At 32.9% G+C, this 9,518-nt stretch overlaps 1 pseudogene; it reads left to right on the forward strand.

Moving 5' to 3' along the window:
* The first annotated feature begins 6,364 nt into the window (after positions 1–6,364).
* Positions 6,365–7,498, forward strand: LOC149555338 (putative receptor-like protein kinase At1g11050 pseudogene; annotated as a pseudogene).
* The last annotated feature ends 2,020 nt before the right edge of the window (positions 7,499–9,518 follow it).

Raw genomic sequence — 9,518 nt, forward strand, 5'->3', positions numbered from 1 at the left:
CATCCTCTATCATAGTGAAATTTTGTAGTATACAACATGCTAACATGTTTTTTGTTTGACTCATGATACTATAGGATGTCAAATGCTTCAACATAGGAAAGCATTGCTTCAAAATACCAAGATGTGTGCTCAATCACAATCCTAAGAGAGGAGTGTTGGTGGTTAAATAGCTTATGCACACTATTGATTGGGTTGGTTCTACAAAACTCTTTTAAGTGGTACCATGTACACCGATAAGAGGCATGAAATCCAGGAACATTTGGATAGCCATCATCAACTAAATAGAATTTTCCTATACAAAGGAAAAATAATATTATAGATTGGAAATAACATAAAAACTATGGTTGACATTAATGACTATATTATCATTACAATTATGATTTAATATACCTAGGGGAACTAGTAGTGGATCTACTCTTGAGAAAGCTGAAGCAAGAACACAACTATCTATAGCTAACCCTTCCCAACTAACAAGAACATATTGAAACTTGTAGTCAAACAAACATAGATCCATTATATTTTGTGACAAGTGGCCTTTTCTATCATGATATTTTTCTAGGTTGTCCACATCAACGGTAATTAGTATATGGGTTCCATCATTTGCTCCAATGCAGTCCTAGTGTAAGAAATATTATTTTCATATATGTAGCAATAGACTCAAGCAAAAAAATATATGACAATATGACATTTACCTAGAAGTATGGATCAAAATGGTCCTTCCCAATAACTTCTAGAGGACTATTTGAAGAAGGGGACAAAAGGTAACTGGTATGGAGCGATATGATAGCCTTCAAGACCTTGTGGAAGTAGTGACTCACTGTTTCTCCTAAGTGACCAAAGTTATGGTCAATCTTATGATTCCTTAGATTGTGGCCAAGATTATGTAGCAACATAACTAGTTGTTCTTCCAATTTCATATTTATTGTATCTTTAATGCTCCCTTTTTTCCTTAGAATATTGGCAAGTTTGAAGAATGTTCCCATAGTCATGCATATTTGGTCATGGAAATCTATCTCATTGGAATATATAACACATTTATAAAAAGGACAAGCAACCCTTCTTCGCTTGTGCTTATGTCTTCTAGCATCTTCTGATGCTGCTACTATGAATACTACTTGGGCTACAAGAAAAATAGAAAGTACATGCAAGAGCGTGATCTTCCTACAATGCTTCCGTAAACTTGTATATCATTAGTAGAATCCATTGAATGCCATATAACATTTTAATGGAGTTATTAGTTGATATTACCATATAATTTGTTTGTGGTATTAAAAACATTACTGCAAAGTTATTACAAGGAAAAGAACAAATAAACTGTCAATAATATCAATTAGTTTCAGAATCAATTATGCTATCCAGCAAGTGTGAATATACATTTGGATACTATTTTAGCCATATGGATTCATGGGCATTTGTAGAAAGCATTGGAACATCGTCATGTTTAGCTTATTTTTTAAATTGAGATTGAATGATTGATTAATTTCTATTACCAAAAAATGATTAATTGCAATTTGTATTTAGTCTCTTATATTTTTGATTGATCAATGTTAACTTAGATCCTTTTCAATATGACAATTGACTCCTCTTCTACTTGTCATGGGAGAATTTAACCTCTAATGTTGTGCATACAAGTGACCATAAAATTTTACTATCAAATTAAAAAATTTAGACAAATAAGAGCATATGAGCAATATTTTTGATATTTTGATGGTGTATTTTACTGGAATGTCAACAGTATTTTTTTTTCTAGTGTATGAAAAGGTTTTATGCTTAGACATTCTGAGTTCTAATATTGTGTGTGTCATGTCTTACCTAGAGTTTTATGGTTTTTTAAAACTTTTTTTAAAATGATCATTGAGAACTTGATGAGGGCAAAGTCTCTATAATTTTTTTTGAAGATTTGAATAAAGAATCTGATTTGGGAATGTAGGGTGTAAAATGGCTCGATTTCAAAGTCAACTATGAAAGGATGCAGATCTAGAAAATACAATTCATTCACTAATTTCACATGAGTTCATCAATTTTGCTGATTCTAATTCATATGGTGAATGGACTATATGTCCTCCTTACTAAATATTTTCTAGAATTGGAGAGAGGAGCAACAAAAGATACAGAAGCCACAGAGTTAGATACAATGTAGGAGAACAAATACAACTTTCAAGAATCAACTCATCATCATTCTGATACTTCAGCACCTTCTAGTTTGAGGCCTAGAAGTTGGGTTACATTAGGAGAGGACAAAGGAAGATGTAAATTCAATTTGTTTGTTTTCTCATTGACATATCAAAATCATGAAAAACATGGGGCACAGGGATTCCCCATTACCCAACATTTGGAATGCATTGCCTAGTGAATACTTACTTGGCAAATTAATTTAGAATTGATCAGAATATCCAACCATTAAACTAAGAAAATAAATATAAGTCTTCAACGATAGTTAGCTACAACTATAAGTAATAGATTTATTAGTATAACTAATGAGAATATATATGACTTACACCAAGAGACACAATGCCAATCAATTAAGGATAACAAATCAACCTATCAAAAGATGCATATGTGGTTGTCTCATTATGTTGCAAAAATAATCTGTCCTTGAAAATTACCACAAGGAATGCAGTGAGAAGAATGCCATGTGGGAAGCTAAGTGTACCCAAGTTTGGACCAAATCACCTCTCAACTTTGGCCTTTAGTGGGTGAATGTGGTAACTTAGTTTATTTCCTTTTAATCTCTCATTACATCATTATCTTTTGCATTTTGTTTAAATCTGAAGCTAGAATAATTGCTAGTTTAGATTGAGATTTTTTTTGTTATATTGTAGATTTCTTTAGAGAGGAATGCCATGTTCAAAAGTTTAGAAAATCAATAAGGGACAATGAATAGAAACTTGGAAAAAAAAATTTTCCAGCAATAAACTATGACATCTCACATAAGCTTCCTTGACCTATCCAATGTTGTTGTAACCCATCCATTACGAACCTTGGAAGTGATAAATGTCACTATTTCAAGAGAGGGACTTTGATCTACATGTCCCTACCATTGTATTGTGTTAACTTTGTAGTCAAAAGTAACAAAGGCAATGAAAACAAGGTTGGAGATAAAGAAGATTGTTATAATTATGATGAGGACACCTTGAGCACTGTCAGAATTCAGTCACCTAATCTACAAATTAGAGCAAGGATTATGGAGACGGATTAAAGGTAACAATTGTTAATGTTTATGGTAGCCATAAGAGACGTCCTTCATACCTGTAGCAATCAATATCAATTTTTTCCTTGGGTTTATCTGCCTCATTGGACTGTATCTTCTCCATTTGGTTTGAGCTCTTAATTTTGATGGTTGTATTTCATTAGGAGCTGGTCTGTGTCTCCTATAAAGACTCTGTCAGGATCATGTTATTGTCCAAGTTATTAAGCAATGAAATCAGACAATGATACAATGATAACTTTTGTTAGCTTTCGAATTGTGAAATCCCCCAATTAAAATTTTAGTTTTGAATATTTTCCAAAAAACACAACTAAAAGCTAAAAGCCTTTATTTGAAATACATAATCTACACATTCCTACTATGTCCCAAATGTCAACTTTATAATAGGATATGGAGCTTAATAAAAAAAATTATGCAATTGAAAGTGGATTTCCATCAATATCAATGAAATCATGATGGGATATAACTATATGAGTCATGATGGGTTTGTATGCAAATTATCAAAGCATTAAAAGGGGGCACAACGTGTTTGACAAATGTAGTTAGCTTGTTGCTAGAGAGTTAGCTAGCAATAAGATTGTTATGCTCATCCTACTCTGCATTGCACTTTCCTACCAAAGCTAACGTATTTTTTGTATGAGCTACAATTTTGGCCCAATAAAGTTAGTAGGTTGGGGACCCTATACTAAAACCACATTAAGTATTTATAGAACATTACAAGTGTTTGGCCTTGGTATTAATTTATGTCACTTGGAAAATAAGAAGTTGTAGATATCATATGAAATTTGTATAAGGTTTTTTTTTTTGCAATCCAAATCTAGAGGCAACAAAAAAATTATTATGGTAGAACTAAAAATAGAATTAGGGTTTCTTCATCGTTTCTAAAAATCAGAGATACATAAAAAATAAAATCGTGGAACAAACTCCTATTTAAGATAAGCAATAAGAAATATCCTTGGCATGTTTCTCAAGTGGAAATCTTTATAAGGTTCAAAGATGGGTTGTCACAAATAGTATTAGAGCATGATCTGCCATCCTCATCCTACCATCCTGATCGACAAAATTTAAAGACTGGAAATTGAAGAATATATTAAGATTAGCAAAAGAGAAGAATAGAAAATGTTTGATCCCAATTAGCAAGAAATACAATGAGTTCCAATATGGGTAGCTAATAAGAAATAATAATAAAAAGAGGAATTTGAAGAGAGAATACTCTCACCATTGCATCCACAATCATGTCGTTACTTATACCAAATGAAAAACCTGAGAAATGCAATATCTATACACAAAAATATAACTCCATAATCTTAATTTGTTTACTTTATTAGAAGCTTGTAAAGATATTAGAACTAGGTAAAGAAAGTCCATGCACAGATTGTTTTGACAAGTCTTACTCAAAACCCTCTTCCGAGAACTAATCTAGTAGACATGTATAGTAAGTATGCAAGTGCAGAAGGTGTACATCAAATAATTGACAAAATGTTTGAAAAAGATTCATTTTAATGGAATGTAATGATCAGACGGTATACTCTATACAGACTGTATGAAAATGGAATAATAGTATAATGTCAAATACAACAAAATGTTTTAGAGCTTAGTAGTAGAATATACCCATTTGTGCTAAAGACATGCACTAGCTTATTGGGTCTGGAAAAAGGGTTGCTTGAGGAACTAGATAGGAGGAAAATTGAATCATCACCTAGATGAAGTTCATTTAGATGGAAAGATAGATAGAAATAAGGGATAAAGTAGCAAGGATAAAAATCATCAAAAGCGCATATACAATGAAGGCATTCTAGATTTTTTCTATTGATATCCATTGGAGTCTGCAAGAGGAAGATTAACAAAATATACACATAAAAATGAGATTTGAAACTCATCTACAAATACTATTAATGCAGAAATAAAAAACAAATTAATAATGTTCGAAACAAACAAGCAGCGCACCTTATGTGCACCAAAGGAATATAGAAGGTAAGGGGCTTCATTGAATGCAATGTTATGAAAACAACACAATCTACATACCTCAAAATCTGACCATCCCACTCTTGTTGTGGACTCTGCTCCTCTTTGCCCTTCAAATGTGGTAGAAACTTCTTGCCAATACTGTAAAACAAAACCCTACACAATCGTATTTAGATACATCACATAAAAAAGAATAATGATGAACCCTGCACTCAAAAAGAAATGAAACCCTACTCCATACCTAGTAAAAATGGAGGATAAAAGTTTCCTTCGCTTACTACCAACGGACATGAGCTGAGAATGAGTAGCAAAAAAAAGTGAGGGCAAATGTAAAGTGTAGGGCACAATTCTACTAATTTTATATTTTCTAACAAAGTAATAAATGGAATAGGAATAAAAATTCCTATTCCACCTATTTAGGTAGAATTGCGTATGTCCCTTTTTTGAACAAAATTGGAATACTTATTCCCATTGTATTCCTATTCGTAATTCAACATTGTTGCACCCAAATGGAGAATAGAGATACACATGCCTATAGAGATACACATGCCTATTCCATTGGTATTCCTATTGCGAAACGAGCCCTAACTAAATACATTTACATCTCAAGCATGGATCCAACGTACTAGTGTTTTGCCTCTTTGCAATTCGCGATAGAATATATAGTTCTGTTTCCTTTCGATCCTTTGTAGAGGGAGGCGTGGCTACCAGCTGGTTTACAATTCAACAAATCTTCCAACCTTGGTCAAGAGAAACTACGTAAGCTTCCCTCTTTTGTATAATACTCCAAATGCCATTTTAAAACCAACAGATTCCCTCTATATAGAATCGGTGGCTACCATCCATCAATATGGTCAACACGATCATGGATCAATCTTGAAAAGCGAAGAACACTTGTCCCTAGAAGCCCAACATTCAAATATTTTGCTACGACACCTTGTCCTGTTCAGCTGCTATGCCCCACTCGAAATAAAATTGGGGATAATTCTAAGAATCCAAGATGAAACTACAAACATGAAAGGGCATTTTTGGACTCAGTCTGTAGCAACTTGATATAGCGACAACATTCTCAATTCAAAATGTCGATGAAAATGGAGGTGTTCATGGTGATGTTGGTACAGGTCGTTTTACCCATCATTAAGCCAGCTGTATTCTCGACCATTGTAAGATCATGGTGATGTAGGCGCCGCCATGGCTATGAGCATTATACAAATTGTTCGTTACTGGTGTAGGGCGAGGATGAAGCACAGGCATTTTAAGAGATCAATAAACAAAAGCCTTCTGATCAACGGCATGAAGCCGAAGATGGGCGTAGTGTGGTTCAACGAAGGGCAACTCAAGAAAGCCACGAATGATTTCAGTTGCGTGAATTTAATCAGGCAGGGGAGTTTTGGAATGTTGTACAAGGGAAAACTTCCCGACGGTCGGATGATTGCCATGAAGAGAATGAAGAAGTGCTTTGTCGATGATGATGCCAATTTCTGGAACGAGGTAGAGATTCAGAGCAGCCTTCGCCACCAGAATTTGGTGGCTCTACGAGGTTTTGGCATTGGTGATGATGATAAAGAGGGGTTCCAGTGGTTTCTCGTTTATGACTACCTCACCAATGGCAATCTCGATCAACACATTTTTAGAAATGCTACGGGGAGAACGCTGACGTGGGAGCAGAGGAAGAAGATTATAATCGGGATTGCAAAGGGGTTATGTCATCTGCATTCCGGCGTTCAGCAAATGATATATCACAAAGATATAAAGGCCAATAACATTATGCTGGATGACGACACGAATGCCTGTGTTGCTAATTTTGTGCTGGTGAGGTTGGCGAGTGAAGGGGAATCGTATCTCGTGTCAAAAATAAGTGGGACGCGTGGGTATTTGGCACCAGAGTATGCTCTGTATGGAATTCTTATAGATCGGAGTGATGTGTATAGCTTTGAAGTTGTGTTGTTGGAAATCATGAGTGGCAGAAGGGCTCTGGATATCTCTGTGGAATGTTCAACTGAATACCTTATTACTGATTGGGCATGGAAGCTCCTAGAAATGAGTAGAGCAGTTGAAGTGATAGGTTGGAGAATGCACAAGAGTCAAGAGGTGGAAACAATGGATAGATTTGTTAAGGTTGGTATTTTGTGTACTCATGTTAATGTGGCATTAAGGCTGAACATGGCAGAGGCATTGAAGATGTTGGAGGGAGAGGTTGTCATTCCCGCAATACCAGAAAAGCCTTTGCCAGTAGCAAATCATAGAGCGGAAAATAATGGAAAGGTGTTTCTTAGCGTTATAGAGAGTTATCCTTCCTTTAACTCGTTTGTCATTGGAAGATAGGCGGCGCTCATGGGTTGTAACCCATGATGGTCCAATACATGAATTGTTTATTCCTTGCTGGTCATGTTTTTTATGGAAATATCTCAGCGGAGATGTTGATATCCTTGTTGTTTCTGAGAGAGAAGTGAGCTACTAAGAAATACAGTGTTCTTTATTTTTTATTTTTCTTGCTGTGGTCTCCATTGATAAAGAAGTTTTACTCATTTGGAACTAGAACTCGAATAGTATTAGGCTGAAATTTTTGTGTTCAAAAATTAAGAATTATTAACTATTCATGCATTTTACTAAATTTATCTAATATATAATTTTTACTTCATTTTAAAGAATTAGCCTTATGAAACAAACCAAAGATCTATAAATATAAAATATTTATTTTAATGTAGAATGCATTTATATCTTAAATTGATTGCTTACTTGAAATTTAGGAATAAGGATTTAGATGTCAATAAAGGAAAAAAGGTTTTAAAATGTTTATATGAGTTAGTATATTTTTTTAACAATTATTTCTAATTTTATCTTTTAAAATGTTTAGATATACTTTGAACAAGAGGATTTTTTATAGAGCTAGGATTTTTTTTCTTAAATAAGTGGAGGATAGATTTTTTCTATGATATAATTATAGTGTTTCAACATGAAACAAAGACAACTTCACTATTCCAAGAAACATCATTTTACTAAATTTATCTAATCTACAATTTTTACTTGAATTAGCCTTATGAAACAAACCAAAGACCTATAAATATAAAATATTTATTTTAATGTAGACTGTATCTATATCTTAAATTGATTGCTTACTTGAAATTTAGGAATAAAGATTTAGGTGTCAATAAATGAAAAAAAGGTTTTTTAAATGATCATATGAGTTAGTATATTTTTTAACAATTATTTCTAATTTTATCCTTTAAAATGTTTAGATATAATTTTAACAACAAGACCTTTTTAGCATCAAGATTTTTTTCTTAATAATAATTGAAGGATAGATTTCTTTTATGATATAATTATAGTGTTTCAACATAAACAAGGACAACAACACAACTCCAAGAAATCTCATTTTCCATAATTTGTTATATGAAATCAAATCCTTTCTCAAAAATTGATTTATGTTCTCCATGACAACAACCACCAACAACTTATCTTGCACCATGATCTTGCTCTATGTTTCTAGTATTGCATTGCACAATTACTTCAATATTTTAGTGAATGTTCAGTTGCATGAGAGAATATGCTTCTAGATTTCTTTGTATTTAGATGATTGAGTTGAATGCAAGTTGTACTGTCATTATAGATTATGTGTTTTGACATAATTCATATCCTAAGGCTATTATACCACTCCCTTTACTTAGACTTCAAACATAGTTGTCTTAAGAAAACATGCTAAAAGATTGAGAAAGGGCTAACGATCACATAATAACATCATATAAACACGACTCAATAGAAAAGAAGTTCACTCTTTTTAATTTCTTTCTTAGATGCTTTAATATATAATATAATATAATATAGTTATATTAAAAAGGAAAAATATCATAGCCCCATTTTTATTTTTTAATTTCATAATGGAAAATTAATAACTTTTCCAAGATAATTATCTAAGTCAAAGTAGAAAATAGTTAAACTATCTAACGTGCAATGTTTAATTCTTACTACATTAATGGAGTAAACAAAACATATTTAGCCAATTATAAAATTTAGAAATAAACAATGTCATATTGTGAAAAATTAAATGCTAGTGGATCCTTATAGAGGCAGTCAAACATAAATAAATTTAAGTCTAAATGCTCTTTGTATAGCATAAAAGACTCTTGGCAAGAGGATCATGAGGGGGGAGAGAGATTGATTTTCAGCCTCACAATTTTAGAAAAAGTAACACAATTTGAAATCAAGAGCAACAAATAGATTATTTGGATGGCTTGAAGGACTAAGGCTATTTTAGAAGTTATCAGTGTAACTTTTAGGTTTTTATTTTTCTTACATAAGTTCTACTCAACAATTTAAGTGTGAAATCTTCTCATAACCGACTTTA

Source organism: Cupressus sempervirens, chromosome 5 (assembly GCF_028749045.1).
Source record: "Cupressus sempervirens isolate cs-2001-9-10 chromosome 5, ASM2874904v1, whole genome shotgun sequence".
NCBI classification, from domain to species: Eukaryota; Viridiplantae; Streptophyta; class Pinopsida; order Cupressales; family Cupressaceae; genus Cupressus; species Cupressus sempervirens.